Below are 20,184 nucleotides of genomic sequence, written 5' to 3'. Positions count from 1 at the left end.
CCTCAGTACCCAATGTACCAGTGACACCATCTCACTTGCCAAAAATTTTCAACGTTATCACAAAAGCCAATAGAAAGAAAAAGAGCCAAATTGACTTTAAAATTGGTTTTAATCCCTACACTCATTCATCTAATACATATTTATTAAGTGATGTCTATATGCTAATCACTGTTCTAGGCCCCAGAGATACAGCAGTGAACTAATGAATAGCAAGGGCCCTGCTCTTGTGGAACATACATTATCTAAGGGGAGGGGGATGGGCAGCCAGTCACGAAGCAAGTATTTCATATGGTATGTGCTAGGGAGAAAATAAAGTAGAAAAGAAGTTAGGGGCCCTGTGTTATTTTATATAGGGCAGTCAAGAAAGGCCTCATGATAAAATAAGGTTCAAATACGGCATCAAGTTTTTAACCCCCTCAGATTGGAAGCTGTGACTTCCTACTTCTTTCTTTAGACTCTCCAATACATATTCACACATTAGGGTACTTATATCTATTTGATGTGTTTATGGAGCAGTGAGAAAGAACACGTGCTAGGCACCTACATGCACCAAGTACTGTAGATACTCTGTTATCGCGTTTAATCCTCACATCAACTTCCGAAGAACTACTGCCCTCTCTGGATAAACAGGGACACTGACATCCACAGAATATAAAGGAACAATCCAAGGTCATATAGTTGTTATGTGTCAGAGGCAGGCATTGAACCTGAGACTGCTGAGATCCAAAGATGTGTGAATAAACTGGGATGCCCTAGGAAACTACAAGAAAGTGCCCATCAGAGGAATCATAGCGATCTTGAATATTAAGTGATGTAAATAGACTTTTGATCTATATCTCTCTAAGGGCACTCACAACTTTTTACCTTGTATGTATTTTGTACTGTATGTCAATTCTCCCGGGAGGTAATGTAAGCTTTTTAGGAGTGAGATCTGGGTCTGAAACACCTTTGGTGTCTGGTAGTGTCTGACCCTTAGCAGGAATCTATTAAACACACATCTAAAAACTGGACTGAGTGAAATCAACCTAAAAACTTTGAATTACGTCACTAAATATTAACTCTCTCCTCAGATAATAATGATGTTTTTCAAACTACATATTAGAAAAAAATCCACACAGTAACTAAGAACATCACTTGCTTCCACCAAGGAAATTAATAAAGAGCTAGGCCAGAAACACTTAAAAAAGATCAGAACTGGGATGTGTACGTGAAATTCACAGTACTGACTAAGTGGGCTTCAGTGTTCTTTGAAGCAAAGTCTTGATTGATGCTGGTGGTGGGTTTCGTTTTGTTTCTTGGAACACAGAGAACCCCACCTACTGCTAGGCATATGAGTTCTATGAAATCTGGGGAGATTAGAACTTTGGAGTTATGCCTCAGGTGTTCTTGAGAAGGTACACAGTGAGATTTTTTTTTTATATTTTAAGTTTACCTTTTTTCCAGATTCTATAGTCATATTCATCTTTTGTAAACTACTGGACAAAGGGGCAAAGAAAATGCCATGTTTGAACCTGTAGTCATACTCTTCTGAGTAGAACCCCAAAAGTGTTTCTTTCCTTCTTGAAGACATTACTTTGGGGAGAGTTTGTAGCCAAGCAGTGGAAGAGTGTGAAGACTGGTGGGAGAAAACCAGGAACTGATGCTTCCGAAGTGAGAAGCAATGGATTCTGTAGAATGATGTTCAACAGTGTTTTTACGACCCCCAGGATCCATCCGGTAAAGCTGATCACGATTGTAAAGGACTTTAGTTCTTCTGGCATGGGGGAGAAGAAAGAGTTGAGGACATGAAAGTGATGACTCTTCTAGAGGGAGCAGAGGGGGGCCTCTGCAACACAGGTGCAGGCCAGGATGTAAGAAGAATGAAGGGGTGAGGTCAATGGACCAAAAGCCCAATAGAGCTGATATCCAGTTTAAAACTTCCTTTCTGCACTGGACTCCCCTGATGTTACCTCCAAGCCTTAAACAAGACAGTTTCCTGTGCACAGGGTTTTGAGAAATAGGCCCCTGTCCACAGTGTGGGCATGGGATGGTTCAGAGAGAGGCAGTAGCATGGAGCCCTGGTTACTAGGCAGGAGAGATGACTGGGAGAAAAGCTGATATGTGTGATGAGCTAAGTGAGGGGACAAGAGACAACCAGGACAAACGTGTGATACTTGTAATAACACTCAGGGCTCCTTGAGCATACCAGGGGAGGAAGCTGACTCCCAGCATCCCAAATTACCATGTTCCTGGCTTCTTAAAGGGAGAGACAATGCCATGCCTCCACCCATCTCTGAGGACTGAAGAATTTAGACACATTTGAATTACATCACAGAAGAGGTGCCTTTGTTTCTAAGGATAATAAAAGGTGTTGCAAGAAGACACATGATGTAAGAACAAATGTGTACAGATGGAAAATGCATTCAGTAGTCCCAGGTAAGGCACAGCACAAAGTGGAAAAAAATAATTTGTATTCAAATACTCCATAAAGTATATCCACACTTTCTCTAGGCTAATATTTACTATGTTATCACTTCAAACTCTCCCCTGTAAAACGGGTCATCAGCTGCTAAGTCCTTTATCTCAGAGGCTCTCCACCCAACATCACTTTAAGAGAAGGGAAGTGACAATGCCACAAACATCCCTAACATTCACCCTCCCTGTAATAACCCCATGTTGAACCTTCCCAGGAACTAATCCCCAAAGAGAAAGCCCATGCCAACATTTTTGCACATCCAATACTTCTGAACAATTTTGGAAATTTCATTTTTGGTGTCTGAGATGATTGATGAGGTGGTGGGGAAGAGGAAAGGTTTGGCTAATGTGTTTTGAAGTGGATGTCTCAGCTATGAAACTCACAAAGCCACAAAAGGATTGTTGTTCCCCCAATGGATAAGAAATGAATAGCAACAGGAAACAAGCAACAGGCATAAAATAATAAATTAAAACAAATCCTAAACTGGTAGCACTTCATTGTCAGCATGACTCACTCCTCTTCCTTCCAACTTGTCATTATGTTAACAAAAGAAACAAAGTCACCCTGACCATGTAGGCTTCTTGGGTATCCATTTTTCCATCATCACTGTTCCTTCTCATATTTACAAACATGTTTATTGAATTCAATGAGGTGGAGGCAGGCAGCTTTCCAACCGACATAAAAGCTAGTTACACTGTGCTTTGTCATAAGGGAGGAGAAAGAGCTAAGGAAACACTGTGGTATAGAAATAATAGCTAACACTTACTCAGTATTTACTAAATGCCAGGTAAGAGGTAAAGTAACACGCTCATGTTCTAAGCAATAAATGACAACAGCAGAATTCCAACCTCTACTTGCTGTGGATTCACATCCTGGCTCTGCCTTTACTTACAGACCAGATTTCATCCCAAAGACAGGGATGTTTCTGAAGTTCTGTATCTTGTGGCCTTAGAGGAGTATCATGCTTAAATTCCTCCCATTTAATTCTTCCACCAAGAGGATGCTCTGGGACTCTTAGTCTCACAGTGAGAAAAATAGAAGGTGTTTCTGGATTAGCAATCCTTTCCATCTGCTTAAACTTTCTAACTCAGGAAACTCTGGGGTTTACAGGATCATGTAATGGACACCAAGCGGGCATCAGGAAAGGCAGTGAGGTGGAGACGTTAACAGTGCAGACCTGGGAACCAGAAAGTCCTGGTGTGAATCCTGCCTCCTCCACTTACATCGCTTGTGAATTTAGGTTACTTGAACTTCTCCGTGCCTCAGGTTCCTCACCTCCAAATAGGGATATTAATGGCTGTTGTGAAGATTAAATGAGATAATCAGCCAAGCCCACAGGCTGAAGGCCTCATTCCTTTGGTACCTCATACACATAAAACATAAAGAGGTATTTGGGACAGAAGACCAGGGAGACAAAGACCTTTCCCCTCCATTACTGGAGAGAAGCAATACAGGAATCATGTGAGCCTTTTTTAAAAGAGAGTTAAGTCAGAAGTTGGAAATGCCAGTGCAGAAAGTTCTAGGGAAATGCAAGGAATTTTGCTACCCAAACTCTGCAGCTGTGTGCTGCGGGTTCCAGGCATCACATCCCCTCAACTGAGGACTGACTGCATCTGTATGGCACTAAGGTAGGGGCAGAGGATACACAGAATTACAAGCCAGTCCATTTGTACCCTCTAGAGGCTAACATTTTAGCTGTGAGTAGACATCTTGGAGGCAAGAAGGCCTAGCCTAGAGGCCAAAAGTATAGATGTGTTAGAAGTATAGAGGAGGGAGTGGTGGGCAAGGACTGAGCAAACCAGGAGAATTCTGGATTCACAGCTGAGCTTCACCTGGCTCTAACCCAGGCCAGGCCTTATACAGTAGATCACAGATGCACAGAGAGGGCCAGGGAGGTCCTCTAGGCAGGTCAAAAGATAGAGGCAAAGACAGGACTGTATCATCAGTGAGCGATTATACCAGTTGGCTGGGGGAGAAGATTCCATAGGGAGGGGAGCAGCGGGAGACCCAGTGAGTGCTGTACGTAGGGCCAGACTGTAGGGGTAGCTTTTTTCTGGCCTAAGCCTTGATTCAAGTCTGGTACCTTTGTGAACAGAAGTTTCAGACCTTGTCATAAATAGTTTTGGTAACACACAAGGAAATTTACTTCAAAAAATAACAATCAGTGCCCACCACAAACTCCTAGTTAGCTGAGTAGATCATTATTCCATACTTAGGTTCTCCAACAATACCCAAGGGATATTAAACTAAATGACTGAATGTACAAAGTTATGTGGGCCAAGTAGCATCTTGGCAAGACCACAATATATTTTGATCCCCAAAGGAAATGTCCTGGTTATGTCGCCATAGCTGGGAATTTTTATAGACTATATGCTCTTCTGAAGCATATATATATTCCAATGGATTTACTCCTACTTTTATTGGTAATCAGTCAAGGATCCAGGTACTGGCTCTGCAGCTAACTTCTTCACTTTTCACCCAGATGTACTAAAATGTCCCCCTTAAAATACTGCATAAATGCACTATTTTTCAGTATTTGTACTGTTAGCAACAGCACGGTTTTGCCTATTAAATTAAAACACAAAAAGGTCACCAAAATGTTTCAGCAAATATTTAGTTAGAACAAGGTCTTCAGAGGAAAAAAAGAGAACAAACAAAGGTTTCGTGTGGCCAATCTCACAAGTGACACTCTACAAATAAATACACCTACACCAAAAGCCTTTCCATTTAGTGGAAATGTCTTCTATCAGTCAGTTAAGTGCCTTGTGACCCAGACCACACACTTCAAAGGGCCATTCTAGCTTGTGGTAGGAGTGAGGCTGGAGCGCCAGGGTGAGCTTAAACGCCATCAGCCCAGCACTGTCACCCTCGAGGTATTTGTGATACTTAGGTCAAAGGAATTGGCATATGCATACAGGGTATGCACAGAGACAGGGATGTATTTCTTCCTTTACATCTTCTCCACATGAGAGCATGAATACGCTTTTCTTTTCGGGGGGAGGGGGTGGTTAATGAGGTTTATTTATTTTTATAATTTTTTTAATGGAGGTACTGGGGATTGAACCCAGCACCTCATGCATGCTAAGCACGTGCTCTACCACTGAGCTATGCCCTCCCCACTATGTTTTTCTATATGCCTTTCCTTGTGACTTTTCACTTACTACAGGGAAAGTGACTGAGGTCAAACTCCTTGTGTACAGTGTGCAATGTAATTAAAGTGTTGTTTCACCTGCAATTATTCACATGCTGCTCCCTCTGCCAGATGCCAAGGTACGAAAAGGCAGGGAATGCGTTCAGTCAAAACTATCAGAACCAAACGGCTTTCTTGGAGCTAAGACTACCATAGCAAGTCCAGTGTAGAGCAATTAGAGGGTCCAGGGCTCTTCCTCTCAGGATTTCAAGTCCTGGGAGTGTCAAACCTTGACTGTCCCCATGCAGAGACCGCAGACAATCAGGGGATCAGGATGTGGAGTTCTTTTCTCTATGCCTCTGTGGCAGATGCTGGAATGACTCATTCACGTTTACTCCAAATCCCTTCTAGCATGTATTCTTGCACTGCAGAAGCTAGAAAACTAAGAAAACACATTTTCCAGACTCCATTGCAGCTAAGGTTCCACGTGTGATTTCGATTCTATCAGTCAGATGAGTCCACAGGAGGACTGGAATGAAGAAGTAAACGTGATGAGGGATAGCAGTGATTCTTGAAAGCAACAAGTTGGAGGCCTTTGGTTCCTCCGAAGAACACTGGTGAAGGCTCTTTCTATTCTCCAGCATCACAGGTGCTGAATGCTACAAGGCAGTAGAAGTTCCTGCTAGAAACATTCTGGGTGTAGTTGGCTGTCCTTCTGGCCAACAGTAACATCCGAACCAGGTTTTCTGGCCCTCCTAGGGATTCTATCAACTACTGTATCAGTTATTTATTGCCACAATAATGCTGTATAACAATGCAAAAAATTTTAGTGACATACAAAAATAAGCATTTATTTAGCTCATGAATCTGCAGGGTTTAGATGAGCTGGACTGGGCTTGCTTATGTATCCTGTGGTCAGTTGCACTTCAGCTCACCCATATGTCTGGGGTCAACTGGCTAGATCCAATCTAGGATAGCTCTGAGACAGCTGGAATGACTCGGCTGTGCATCACATGTCTCTTGTCCTCCATGAGGCAAACCTTGACATCTTCTCTTGACATGCCAAGGCAGAGGAGCAAGACCCAAAGTATAAATGTGCAAATGTTTCTTTCTAGCCTCTACGTGCATCATACCTACTAACATTTCATTGGTCAGAATCAAGGGATAATCTCCTTTAGTGAGAAGAGCTACAAAGTCACACATCCAAAAGGCATGGGTAGAGGTGGGGAGAACTGGGGCCAGAAACACCATACCACCTAATACCTTCAAATAAATTCTTCTGCTTAAACTCAGCAGAGAGGACTTGATGGTTTTCAACTAAGAAACAACCGATAGAGCCATAATGCTTTGATAATCAGGGGTTAAAACGCACAAATGGGGCAAAACTACATCAGAAAAAAAAATCCTTAGAAAAATGAATTGTTTTCCAAGCAAATACAATGATTGGGTTAAGACTTCTACAACTGACCTAACTGCCTTTGGTCTGCTCCTGCCATCCCCTTTGTTTCCTCTTTCATTATCCTGCTATGCCCCTCTCCTGACCCACTGCCTTAGAGTCTAAAGAAGCTAAATCATAGATATATGCTAAAATATGCATTGAAAATTTCTGGGAAAATACTAGTAACCGTTAACAGGAGATGCCTCTGAGAAAATACAAGGATATGGGATGGAAAGTAGTCCCGGTTTTCACTGTGTGCTCTTTGATGGTTTAATTTTTTTTTTTACCATGTTCTTGAATTATTCTTTTGGTTAGAAATTAAACCAAAAATTTTTCACACCAGCCAGAATGGCCATCATTGAAAAGTCTACAAATGATAGATGCTGGAGAGGGTGTGGAGAAAAGGGGACCCTCCTACACTGCTGGTGGGAATGTAGACTGGTACAGCCACTACGGAAGACAGTATGGAGGTTCCTTAAAAAACTGAAAATAGATTTACCACATGATCCAGCAATCCCACTCCTGGGCATATATTCAGAGAAAAATAAAATACAAAAAGACACATGCACCCCAATGTTCATAGCAGCACTATTTATGATAGCCAAGACATGGAAACAACCCAAATATCTATCAACAGATGACTGGATAAAGATGTGGTACATATGTACAATGGAATACTACTCAGCCATAAAAATAAAATAATGCTATTTGCAGCAATATGGATAGACCTGAAGATTGTCATTCTAAGTGAAGTGAGCCAGAAAGAGAAAGAAAAATGCCATATGACATCATTTATATGAGGAATGTAAAAAATAACAACAATGACACAAATGAACTAATTATTATTTTGATTTCTTGAATATGTGTAAGCACATCTCACTGTCCTTTATGATTGGATTACCACATTCTGTTGTTTCTTATTTTGTAGTTAGCTTTATTCCTTTGATAACTATGTAAGTTTAAAAAACTAAAGATCTAATCTGTTCTTAGAAACAATAAATATGTACATATATGAAAACTAAAAAAAGTGCAGTATACTGTTTATATGTATTTACATGCAATATGTGTATGTGCAGTCAAACTATAATAATTCTACATAATAAAACTGGAAAAAAATTATAAAAAAAAGAAAGAAATTAAACCAAAAATTTGACCAAAAAATGGAAAGACAGACAAATAGTGAGACAAAATCCATGTGTAACCATTGGTTTTATCCTTTTGGGGGCTTAGAAACCATTGGGCTAGCCCTAGTTAGGTACAAACATTCATGCTATTGGCCACAAATAAGATTGGGATTATTTGAGTAAAAATTCATTACCCTGAGTCCACACTGATCTAAATAAATGACTGAATAAGTAAATAAATGGGAGAGAAGAGAGAATTTTCCCATGCAGAAGAATTCTGAATAACTTATATAGATACCTCACCCTCAAGGAGATGGAGCAGAACCCCCTGTTATCTTAAGCATGGGCTGCGCATAGTGACTTCTTTTCTAGGAAGACAGTATAGTAAAAGGGGAAAAAAGTAACTTTACAGTGGAGAAACCTGACAAACGCTATCTCAGGCTGGCGATCAAGGTCAATATCAACAGTGGTACGCCATGTTGACAGTATACACTCTTGATATGATGTGGTGAGAAAGTACCTAACCTTTACAGCCTTCATCTCCAAAACACATAACCCCAGTCTATTCATGAGAAAGACATCAGACAAATCCCAGTTGAGGAACATCCAATTAAACACCTATCAGTACTCCTCAAAACTGTTAAGACCATCATAATCAAGAAGTCGCAGAAACTGTCACAGTCCAGAGGAGACTAAGGAGACATAATGACTAAATGGAACATGGGATCCTGGATGGGATCCTGGATGGAATCCTCGAACAAGAAAAGGACACTATGCAAAAATTAAGGAAATCCAAATAAAGTACAGCCTTTAGTTAATGACAACATATCAATACTGGTTCATTAACTGTAACAAATAGACCATACTGATATAAGACAGTAGTAATAGGAGAAACTGGGTATAAGTGTATGGGAACTCTGTACTAGCTTTACAATTTTTCTGTAAAGCAAAACTGTCCCCCAAAATAATGTCTATTAAAAATCATTACAGATTCTGACAAAATTGTTAAAATATCAAATCAGTCAACGAATCAGTCAATTAGTAGGCATGGTGGAGGATACCAAAGACACTATCAAAGTACCCAATCAGGATCAAACAGAAATTTTCAACCAGAGTCAGGTGTTTGTGAAGTTCAGCAAACAGACATTAAAAGGTCTATGGCTCAGTAATGAGCCTGTTTGAGAGGAGCGGAGGGATGAGTAAGGAACTCTCCTCGATCTGCATAATAATTGTACAGTACAGGCTCCACTATACACTTGCGCAGCCTTTTAATTAATGGGCAGTCAGAGAAATGTCTCTTTTTCCTTCTGTTTTAAGACTGAGCTGTCGCTGAGAAAAAGTGTGTTTCCTGGCGAGTCAGGATGGGTGTGGGTGTCCTGCTCACTACAACTCACCAGAGTGGAAAGGCCTGGAAGGAGAAGAGACTCAGGGAGCCAAAGCCCACCCTACACTGTTGTAGGGGAGTCACTACAGAGGGATGCGAAGGTGGGCAATCCTTAGTGGGGAAAACAGAGTGGAGAAGGGAGACGGATGAATCCCAAGCTAAGACCAACTCCTCTGAGGAAGAGGCAGGACTTTCTAAAGGAAGTATGGAGACCCGTCTGCAGGGCATTGAAGAGTAAGGTCCTCTCAAAGAGAAGGTCTGTAAGATTCCAACGGGACTTGGGATGCACTTGTGGGCTGGAGCATGAAGGGCTGGAGTTAAGTGCTTTTCTTGCGGACAGTGGTTTAGATAATGTTGGGTATTCAATTTAAATTATTCCTTCATCGGTGGTAATTTCCTTTATTTTGCTTACAGCAAATCTCTCATCCTGCAGTCTATGGTCTCCCAAGGGTATATGGATAGATTTTAGAGGGTTCGTGAACTTGGATGGGAAAAAAATTACATCCTTATGTTCACTAATCTCTATGTAAAATTTAGTATTTCCTTCAAATATGGGTGTCAGCAACAAACCACAATAGGAATGAACACCTGTGACTTTGTCACCAATAGAAATCACAGATCTTTTGCATGTCACCTTACAGTTAGTTATTGCAGATACTGTGAAATATCCTTTATGCTCATTACTCCTTTAAAATTTGGGCAGTCGTTAGACCCACCACTAGATCTTGTTGTCTGGTAAGTTAATAAATAAGTACATATGTTATTATATCACAATCTTTTTTAATATTCTGATAAGTATATTTTAATAGTTTGTTTCCTTTGTAATCCAATGTGTTTGATTTTATGAATTTAAATCAATATTCTGATAAGGAGGCCATTGGCTTCATCAAAAGCTCCATGGCACAACAATATTCTAAAAGTTATAAACCCTGGCCTCAAGTTTAAAATCTGGTACAACCTTACAGCTTTGTACGGTACCACTGCCAAAGACAGCAAGGAGTAGGTCTGAAACTATAGAGAGAAATGTCACGTTAAGAGCGTCACCACTCCTCACCGTTATACTACCTCCCAACACACACACACACACACACCTCACAGAAACAAAGGAGATTGTAGCCCATGAGTGCACTGCTGAGAGCAGCAGTAAAATGAAAGCTGGGTGGCGTACAGCAGAGAACAGTGAAGAGCCTCAGGACACGTAGGAACCAGAGGCAAGTGGACGCAGGAGCAGAGGACACAACAAACTGTTCTTTTCTAAATATAATAGAGGACGTAACCCCCAAGGGCCATAAGGAAGAGGAATCTTGTGCCCTGTCGTTCTAATTATACAATATACTTGGGAACACAAAGGGAAAAAATACATCACATGATGAAGAATATTGAATCTGAGAGCCATTAGCTCAGAGTGAGGACTGAAGTAGACTTTCACCAAGGCCATGCTTTGTGAGCACAGCATCTTTGTTGGTGGCAGTTTCGTTTTCCAAAAATTATTAAACAATATCTGTATATACACAAAATAATCAACATCACTTTTACATAAAGTATAAGGCATGATAACAGAGCCTCAGTGAACTGTCAACACCCAGAACATCACTAATGCCAGTGCCTCCACTGCATGTTCCTACCCTAGCCCATCCCTGTCTCCCCCATCAGAGGAAAGCACTAGCTTGGAATATGGGATTTACCTTCCTTTATAGTCTATCATGTTTGTATCATTCCTTCCAAGGTACAGTTTAGTACTGTTTTTGAGCTTTATAAAAATTATGCCCAACTGCATGAAGTCTTTGGTAACTTAGTTTTTCATTCAACGTTTTGTTTCTAATATGCATCTATGTTCTCATGTAACAGTGGTTCATTCACTTTTATTCTATGGTGAAATTATATCAAAATTCTAAACTCGTCTCTTTTCCCATCAGTGAACAATTAGGTTATTCTAGTACTTCCGTATTATAAACCACGTTGCTAAGGACATTCCAAAGGAGAGGCCCTGGTTCACATACAGAAGAATTTCTCTGGGGGTTATACCTAAAAATAAAAACTGCTGGGTCATAGAGTATATGTGTGTTCAACCTCACAAGATAGTGCCAACTTTTATTTTCCAAAATGATTCTCCCAAATCTGCACTCCCATCAACAAGGTATGTCAATTCCTACTGATTCGTGTACACAGCAATACTTGATGCTATCAGATTTCATAATGTATCCTCATCTTTATACACTAAAGATAGTACACTGCTTTGTCATATAAGGGGCATAAAAGTGTCAGCAAGTGCCAAAGTTTTTTCAGTACAGCTTAATTCAAGGTTATACAACGTCTTAAACTGAGCTCTCCCTGAAACGGAGAGCCTGAGGCCAGGGTTTGCGTCCAAGTAATTTATTTGGGGAACTGATTTCAGAAAATAGAATTTGGGAATTTGGGAAAGGGAACCAGAAAAGAGACAAAATCAATACAGAAGTATATTTTTGAGTTGGCCACAACTGTAGGCAATTGATCTTGCTTAGATCCTCTGAGAACCTCTTAGAGGCAAACAATACTAAAATGCAGTTCCGAATTATCTGTTCAAGGATGGGAGAAGGGAGCATTTATCCTTAGCTCCCAACCCACATTAGTCAAGGATTGACTCTTGGGCCTTTAACATCCTCACATTCCGTAATACACACGTGGGTGCTAGGCAGTTCCAACAGGCCTCTGTGTTGAAATATCAAAGAAGTCCTGGGGTGGAAGGTGAAATAGTCACTGTGAGGCTAAGGCAAGGTCCTATCTGGTTACACCTCATGAAACTGGTTACTGGATCAATGACTTGACTAAAAGATGGGCAGAAAGGATGTACAGCAGGACACAAGATGTGCCCAATACATACAGTAAGTGGCTGAGGTAGAATGCAAAGACTTGTGTCTATCACAGCTCAAATATTAGGGATTTGGCACATAGCTTGTAAACACTCTCCACTGCCTACCCAATAGCCATCACTGCCTTTCTTCTCTGCTAAGAGAACACTAAAACATTAATATGTCCGGAAAGCAGTGGCTGCATGGGACCATCACAAGCCCAGATTCCTTCTTCCACTTTTCTGTTCTAACAACCTCAGTGCTAACGTACATCCAAGAGATCACTCCATGGCCCAAGATGGCTCTCACCATCATGCCCGCAACCAGGCTAGCAGCTAGAGGAACGGGAAGTAGAAAAGGGCCCTCCTTCCAGCCAAGCCAACTCTCTTTAGGCAGGCTTCCTAGAAATCCCACACAACACAACACAATTCCAGCTCACTGGCACAATTCAGTCACAGGATCAAACCGTGGTACAAGAGATGCTGGGTAACAGAGACTGTTCAGTGGAGGCATCGCCACCAGGAATAAAACTGGATTCTGTCACTAAGGGAGAAGGTGAGAAAGGGTACTGGGTGGCAACCAGGGGGCTCTGCCAAAGCAGCCATTTGATTTGGGGCAAGTTTTTCATCTGTACTTCAGTCTTCCTATTTGTAAAATGGAAATAAAAGTACTACCTCACAAAGTTGTTGAGGACTAAATGAGATCACGGAAACAGAACTGCACAGTTCCTGGTGTGCAGAAAATGATTAATAAACACTCGCTGGTATTAATTCACTTTGGTGAATCATCACCATCAGGCCTGGCAGTGAACAGCACGAGCTCGGATAACTGATCTTATCAGTGTCTCCGCATTTATCAGGCTTCAAGGTGCTGGATGCTGACTCACTTCCCAACACTCATAAGTGTTTAAAGCCAGAGTGGCGGCTTAGTAATTTACAATGAGAAATAGAACTTTCAGGCAGACCAGACAGCCTGGCCAGGTTATTCTCTCCCTGAAGGCAATGAACATGGAGAATCATAAGGCTGATTGCTGACCACGAGATCAGGAGAAACAGAATTCGTTCTGCAATTCAAACATTTAATGGCATTAGGCTTTGACAGTCAACTGCATCTATCCCCACAACTGAGCTGATCTAACCTGGCGGGTCAGATGATCAGGCTGGAAACATCACAGGTAACCTCTTCCCCGGGACAGTGCTGGGAGTTTTTACCAATTGCTGGCAAAACTCACCACGGATGTGGAAAATGTGTGAAAACCTGAAGGGTAAACTCAAAACACTTATGGCATCAGCAAATTCATTCTGAATAGAGGCCTGGTTCACCTGGCGTAACTTCGGAAATGTCATAAGTAAGGGAAATGCTTTAGCAAGCCCCATTCTTTAGAGAACAGCCCCAGAGTAAATGGGGCAGCAAGCAATCTGCTTTTATCTTCATTTAAAAGATTCCTTGGATTATAAATTGAATGCATTTTTAAGTTTAAAATAGAAATATTTTAGTTGCTTCATATAGAGAGATAATAGAGAACATTAATAATAATTAAAAACAAAATGCTTTAAGTTGAGCAAATAGAAAAATATGTATATAGACCTATGTGTATTAAAATTTCACTTGTAAACAATAAAGTAAAATAAAATCTCACTTGTAACTTAATGTACAAAGATAATTCTTTATCTTACAGGCTGAACATATACCTTCTCTTGATATAGTTTTTCTCTAAATAGGGTACAATAAAAAGTAGAAGAGCAATGTCGTATAAAGGAAAGAGTGTTAAGCTTTGGCATCAAAGTTGTTTTTGAGTCTTGGCTTCACCTCTTATAAATAACGTGATCTGAACAAGTAATTTAATGTCTCTGAATTTTTCTTCCCTGTAACTGATTGCAAACCCAGCCCCTATTCTTGACCCCTCCCTACACCATGCCTTTTGTCATATCACTTCGTAGGGCCCTCCCACTCTGACTGTGAGCATGACCCTGTGGACTGCTTTGGCCAACAGAATAAGGTGGAAGTGATGATTTGCCAGTTATGAGTCTAGGCCTCAAGAGGCCTGTGGATTTCCACGTATTCTTTCTTGTACCTCCGCTGCTGCCTTGAGGACATGAGTGGGTAGCCTGCCGGAGGATGGGAAACGTGAAACAGAGCCCAGGCACATCAGTTACTCCAAACAAGGTTAGCCTAGATCAGCCAGTATCCAGGTAAGCCCAAGACATGGGAATAATTCCAGCCAAGATCAGCGAAACAGTCTAGCTAGCACCCAGGTGACCTAGACACATGAGCAATATATGCTTACTGTCATGTTCTACTGAGATTTTTGTGATTGCTTGTTATGCAACATTATTATGGCAGTAGATAACTGACACACATATATCTGATATATTACAGGGTATAAAGGTTAAGTGAGATACTATAGGTACAGTGACCAGCACACCAAAAAATATATATACATATATATATATATATATATATGTATATATATAGCCATTTTTTGATAGGTTTCTACTTTATAAAATACAATCATACTCTTGAAATTACACCCAGGTCACTAGTGTAAATTTTGGATGTTTGTAAACCATTTAGTCTCACATATACATACAGTCCCTTGTTTTACAAACGCAGGTGAATAACATTCACAGAACTTGAATTTTACTAATTTAACTCTCAAAGAGCAGGCAAACTGTTCTCCCAACCTCCAATTATTTCAGAGAGGGGGATATTGTTTGATGTAGTTCACTGTTGGTCTCACAAATAAAACTATGATTAAATTAGAATTTAAAATTAATGTGCTGGAGAAATTTGCAGTGCCCCGCGAGACTGTACATCTCTAGAATAGTTAATCCTTCCCCAAAAATCCCACATGAGAAGCCGTCTCAGAAAATCATCTTTGAGCTGCTGTAAGGGTGAGCTGCAATTCAGCTCTGTGATTAGAGAAGAAACATAGAGATAAATGGGCTGATGTAGAGCCTCCATACTCATTCACCTACATTTGCATAAGAGATTAAAAGAGACCTCAATGTAGCATTTTCTCCCATTTCTTCATCCTTTATTTCATGAGCAGAAAATGTAATTAAGCTTGGCAAAACAAAAGGTGCAACGCTAGCAGTGATGAGGTTAGCAAATATCACAGATAAACTTCAACAATGATGTCTGTAATGAACTAGACTCACCCAATACCATGGAATCTCAAAAAGCCAGAGACAGGTGGTTTGCAAAGTATCAGCCCTAGACCAGCAGCTCATCACTTGGGAACTTGTTAGAAATGCAAATACTTGGGCTCCACCCCAAACCTACAGAATCAGAAATTCTGAGGCCAGGACCTAGCAATCTGTTTTTAACACGCTCTCCAGGAAATTCTAATGCCTGCTAGACCTTCATAACTAGCGCTCTAGACAGAACCACACTACCTCAAGTGTTATCTACCGACCGGCCGCACTGGCATCACCTGGAGTTTGTTACAACTGCGGCATCTCAGGCCCCATACAGATTTACCCAATTGGATTCTGAATTACAATAAGATCTTCAGGTGATTTGAATATACAATAAAGCTTGAGAAGCGCTACAATTGTACTTCTCCAACGGTTCCAGTTATGGGCTGAATTGTGCCCCGCCCCCAATTCACATGTTGAAGTCCTAACCCCTAGTACCTCTGAATTTGACTGTATGTGGAGATAGAGCCTTAAAGGTAATTATGGCAAAATTAGGTCATAGGTGTGGGCCGTAATCTAAAATGACCTGTGTCCTTATAAGTGATTAGGAAGCAGAGAGACATGCAGAGAAAAGATGTGGAAACAGTGCGAAGGCAGCCATGTACAAGCCAAGGAAAGAGACCTCAAAAGACACCAACTCTGCCAACATCTTGATCTTGAACATCTATTCCCCAGAACTGTGAGAAAATAAATTCATTTTTTAAGTCACCAAGTGTGTGGTACTCTGTTACGTTAGCCCAGGCAAACTAAAACAGTTCCCAAAGTCAGGTGCATACTGGAATCATCTGGGGGATTTTAAAAATCCTGATGCCTGGGTCCCCTTCCCAGAGGTTCCAATTAAGTCTAAGGATCTGCCCACAAATCTGGATTTTATTAGTTTTTTTAATTGAAGTATAGAAATCTGGATTTTAAAAAGCTCTGGGTGATTTTTAAAGTGCAACACAGTTTGAAAACCACGGAGAGTCTACTTCATTCTTTTGACTGGTGAGAAATCTAAGGCACAAGGGCTCGCAATTGTTCAACCTCAATCCCTTGGTACTTGCTTAGCTGAGCACTCATCATCAGGTCCTCAAACCTGGTCCTTCTGTAAATATACCAGGATTCCTACACGGAAAGAGTCAAGAATCCAAGCTGGCAGTAATGTATGTTCTCTTCTTTTCATGCATCAACTTAAATTTTTTGTGTGTGTGCTAGGGATCGTCTTAAGTTTGGTTTTTTTTTTTTTTCGGGTAGTACATCTTCCACAGCAGAGGAACAGAGAAGGCTCCCAAAGAAAACCTATCCACCTAAACTGTCAGTATCCACTCCCTCTTTATGGTCTTCTTGTCCTTCGTGTTCCTCCAGGAGCTCTCCAGGCTCCTAGGATCCAAATTAAAGACTCTTAAGTTTGTGTAAACTAGCCTTTTGGGGCACAGGTGCCAAGCCACTAATTAGCTTTTTATTGGTAAATCCTTTCCATTTGTCCTTGTGAAGTTGTGAAGCTCCCAAACTCAATAGTTTACTCACAGCACAACTATTTACTGTTTACTCTGTTTCAGGAACTGGAGGCTCTGACCCATACTTCATATAATGGAAACCATACAAGCTGTATATACATTTTTTTCTTTATATAGAAATAGTTTTTAGAGACCGCAGATAGAAAAAATATCACACACTCTACAAAAGTGATTATTTAGCACCCTTAAAATACCATACCCTAGGGAGAAAATAATCCCAATTCTTAATGTGCTTTTGCTACATTGATTAATATTTAATGTTTTAGTGAGACTAATCATTAATATAATCACTGGTTAAAACAGGGCCATTTTCATGATAGCTTAAGACTTGCTGGTTAGCTCCCGAAAGCCATCTCCAATGCCCCTCTCCCTGGCCACCTTTCCACTATAGAAGCTAAAAAGCCCAATACTCATTTTCCTGGTCTCTCATACCACTAAGGACTGTTATGTGGCCCAGCTCTGGCCAATGAGACACAAGGGAGATTCTGTTGGGGAACTTTGGGGAAAGCTATTTCTTCTCTAATAAGAGAAAGTTTCATGAGGGAAATTATTCTATTCCTTCCTACTCTCTGTTTCCTGCCTTTGAACATGGGATAAGGGCATAACGTCTGGAGCTGTTAGAGCCATCCTGAAGCCATGAGGGTAAAAGCATCGACCCAGAATCCTAACATTGCCGGGCCACTGAACTGACTCCAGTGATCACCTGCTGTCAGCCATCTTTAATTTGTTAAAGCCACTTTTAGTTGGCTTTTCTGTCACTTGCAGCAAAGTGTGACAGTTAATATATAGATGTTTTCCATATATGTCAAACTCGCATTCCTTTCGAATACAGTGTTGTCTGAGGATCCACACTTTGAGAATCACTGAATTAGAAAGATTATCTTCTAGGAGTGAAAAAAAAAAAAAAACCATGCCCAAGTGTGGTGTTCAAGGAACGGTAAGCCTGATCTGAACCACCAAATTCATTTATTTACTCATTCAACCGACCCCTACCTAACTGAATAGGCTCCAAGAATACAAATTGCCCCACCTTCCAAGAAATTTTTCTATCTTGAGCGAGACTGGCGTGCAAACCAAGAGTCACAAGATGCCCAGGAGAAGAGCTATGTTATCAAAAAGGTGGGAAACCTAACTCAGTTTAGAGGGGGCTCCCTGGGAAGAGCTTTTTAACTGTAAAAAGTTATCCCTGTGATCTGACTAAACACCTAAGGTTTTAATAATTTTCTTCCAAGGCGGCTGGGGGTTCTCTTCTACAATCACAGATTATAAACCAAATGACAATTCAGGAAAGAGCAATTTATGATCATCGACCCAATCAACTGCTAAAAAAAAAACTGCTCCCACCATCCTTCTCTTTCCTACAAAGCAGGATTAAAGTCATGGTTGGGTAGGGGGGAGGGGAGTACTACTTTCCTCCCAATCAGCAGGGATGTTCGTCTAAAACAGAAAAATCCTGTGCTGTGAATTAAGACCACCTGTTAACATTGCATCAACCCAAACCGTATTGATAAAGCAATTAGTCATCACCATGAGCCACACATGTACGCATTCCAGGAGGTTCTTTCCTATGCTACTTTTAAGCAAAAAAAGGACAACAATAATTAGTACCTATTTAATATTCACAGAATTCACTTGCACTTAATGGGAGAGAAAGGGGGCAGCCCCCTCCCCGCGTTGATTTTTCTAAAAGCAGTTAGTGGAAGCACCCCTGCCCACACACACACCCTGGTAAAGGAAAAGGAAAACTAACATGCAGCTTTGCATTGTTAAACCCTTATAAGAAACAGTCCTCATTGATTTTCTTTCAAGGGAAATAACAGGTTTTGAAGCATCTTTGAAAATTGAGAAAATAAGACCAGCAGTAGCCTCCTAAAATTTTCCTGGAATACAATATATCAAAAAATATATGTTCAATAGAGTCTTTCGGTGAATTATTTCAACATTATCGTGGCAGTCACATTAATTGTGCCTCCGGAACATTTTGATTCAGTCAATGGTGACGAGACTGATATGCAGCAACTGCAGTTACCTTACAGCTCTGCCACGTCCTGGGCTGGGGAGGGTTGTTCCAAGATCCCAACTCGGGCTACAGTAAAACATCTGCCACCTCGCCGAGAATGGGAAACCGCCCGGGCAAGGGATTCCATCCAGCTCAGCCTTCTAGCTTTGCTGCCCCGCTTCAACCCCCCTCCCTCCCCCCTCAACCCTCCTCGCTTCGCGACCTCTGAGAATCACCCAGGAAGAAAGTGGGGGAGGAGGAAAACACACGAAACAAATCTAACATTGCTAGCCCCGTACAACGCCGCATCCGGACAGTTGCAGACACAGGGGAAATTAAGAATATGGCCCCAGAGTTTGGCTTTTTGGGGTCTGAACATGGATTTGAAATTCTCTGTTGCGTTTTAGAAATCTAACTTTCTCTCTCCAATGGAGAGAACCAAAAGGTGGAAGCAAAGGCAGACCGAGACACAGACTGGGAGACCCCCTCCCCTTCCCCCGAGTCACCCAAGCATCAAAAGACGAGAAACTTACCTGGCCCTCGCCTAGACGGAAAGGCGGCTGGTCGAGCCCCAGGAAGGCGCCGGTGTTCTGGCGCGAGTCGTTGAAGCCGGAGATGAAAGCAGACCCCAGGCGGGAGGCGAAGTCCCGCTCCGAACCCGGGGGAGCCAGCCGAGTGACTCACGCGCTCCGCGCCCGCCTCTCGCGCCGCGCGCCCCTTGCGCCGCCCGCCCCCGGCAGGTACCGGGCCGGAGCGCTGGAGGGCGTCTCCAGCCGCCCCTAAGCACAGCGCCCTCTGCCCCACGCCCCCAGACGGCGGCGCCAAAGCCCACCCAGCCCACGCCGCGCCAGGCACGGCCTGCCCCTCGAGACAACCGCCCGCAGCTGCAGGGCGAGTGCCTCCGTCGCGGGTCTCCCCTCTCCTCGCCGCCCCGGACCCGCTGCCCCCGGGGCGCCCCTCTGAGCTCAGTGCACCTTCCACGTGCCATCCGGACGCGGCACTGCTAAGGCCCTCCCTCAGGCTGTCCCAGCCGAAGCCGCGCACCACCGGCCCTGCACAGCCCCCCTGCCCTGCCGCCCTCGGTCTCCCCCTTGCGGTGGCGCCGGAACCCACTCAGCCCAGAGACGGGC

At 42.1% G+C, this 20,184-nt stretch overlaps 1 protein-coding gene across 4 annotated transcripts in view; it reads right to left on the bottom strand.

Moving 5' to 3' along the window:
- The window catches only part of SYTL5 (synaptotagmin like 5), a 215,836-nt gene extending 195,992 nt beyond the window's left edge, over positions 1-19,844 (bottom strand). For all 4 annotated transcript variants that reach the window (XM_045512502.2, XM_045512503.2, XM_045512505.2 and 1 more), the window contains exon 1: positions 19,588-19,844. The gene's annotated coding sequence lies outside the window, so the exon portion shown is untranslated. The remainder of the gene's footprint in view (positions 1-19,587) is intronic.
- Positions 19,845-20,184: the final 340 nt, after the last annotated feature.

Source organism: Camelus bactrianus, chromosome X (assembly GCF_048773025.1).
Source record: "Camelus bactrianus isolate YW-2024 breed Bactrian camel chromosome X, ASM4877302v1, whole genome shotgun sequence".
NCBI classification, from domain to species: Eukaryota; Metazoa; Chordata; class Mammalia; order Artiodactyla; family Camelidae; genus Camelus; species Camelus bactrianus.
Note: the sequence above shows the minus strand (reverse complement) of the source record. Positions and strands in the feature narration are given on the sequence as shown.